Below are 1,048 nucleotides of genomic sequence, written 5' to 3'. Positions count from 1 at the left end.
GATGAAGTACTGTGTCTATGTCACCAAGCAGCTTTAAATGCTTGGAATAGGATACAAGACTAGACTCCCTTCCTGGTTGCGCAGAGGGCTGTTGTCTGGGACGGAGATCTGTAAGTTTTTTCCCCTTTAAATAAATATCACCCTATTAATCATAATTCCAAATTGGTGTGGCATTGTTAGTGACTAATGCCTTCATCCCTTCTTCCTCCTCCCTTTTCCCCTTCTTTTGCAATGAGTTTTGCTTCTTTTGCTATGTAGTGTGATCTTTTTTAAAATTCATTGTCTCCTAACTTTATAGTCATATTATTGGTATTACTATTATTTTATGAAATTTACATATTTAAAGAATGGATTTTAGTTATAAAAACTAATGCCATAAAATTATTATTAAATGCATATGCTTTTTAAAATTTCAGAGAATTTTTTCATGCAAATTTACTTGTTGATATTCACTTTTAAATTCTTCATTTATTTCTCTCTTAGATGATTTGGTACATATTTTCTTACTAAATATTCAAATTCTACAGTTGTTTAATTTTAAAATATATTGAATATTTTTCCACATAAAACATTTAGAGATTATTTGAAGTTCTAGTTTTCTTCATTCTAATCTTGATTTTAAAATCTATTCATTGGTTTTTGCATAGATACAAACATACACAAACATGTGAACACATATGTGTTCATCCCTAAGCATAGAAAAACAGCATGCTTAGTCTATATAATATTATTTGTATGTATGTGCATTTTATCAGAGCAGGCTACTTGGTATTGCATAACCAAGCTAGGGGCTCTATCCTGGGGATTTATTTCTTCCACTCTCAGGATCCATTAACTGTCTTTAATTCTTCATCTAGAATTGAAGCCCCATGAAATTTTTTTCTTCCATAGAAGCATATCTACTAATATCATCATCATGGCTCCCAAACAGCCATGTTGATAGGTCATAAAGAGAGACAATCTCACAGTAAACTTCCTTTTACTCTTGCTTTCATAATCTTTCTATCTCTTCTATTATTATCATTAAAGTTAAACTGTAGATGGATCA

Source organism: Microtus ochrogaster, chromosome 6 (assembly GCF_000317375.1).
Source record: "Microtus ochrogaster isolate Prairie Vole_2 chromosome 6, MicOch1.0, whole genome shotgun sequence".
Lineage (NCBI taxonomy): Eukaryota > Metazoa > Chordata > Mammalia > Rodentia > Cricetidae > Microtus > Microtus ochrogaster.
Note: the sequence above shows the minus strand (reverse complement) of the source record.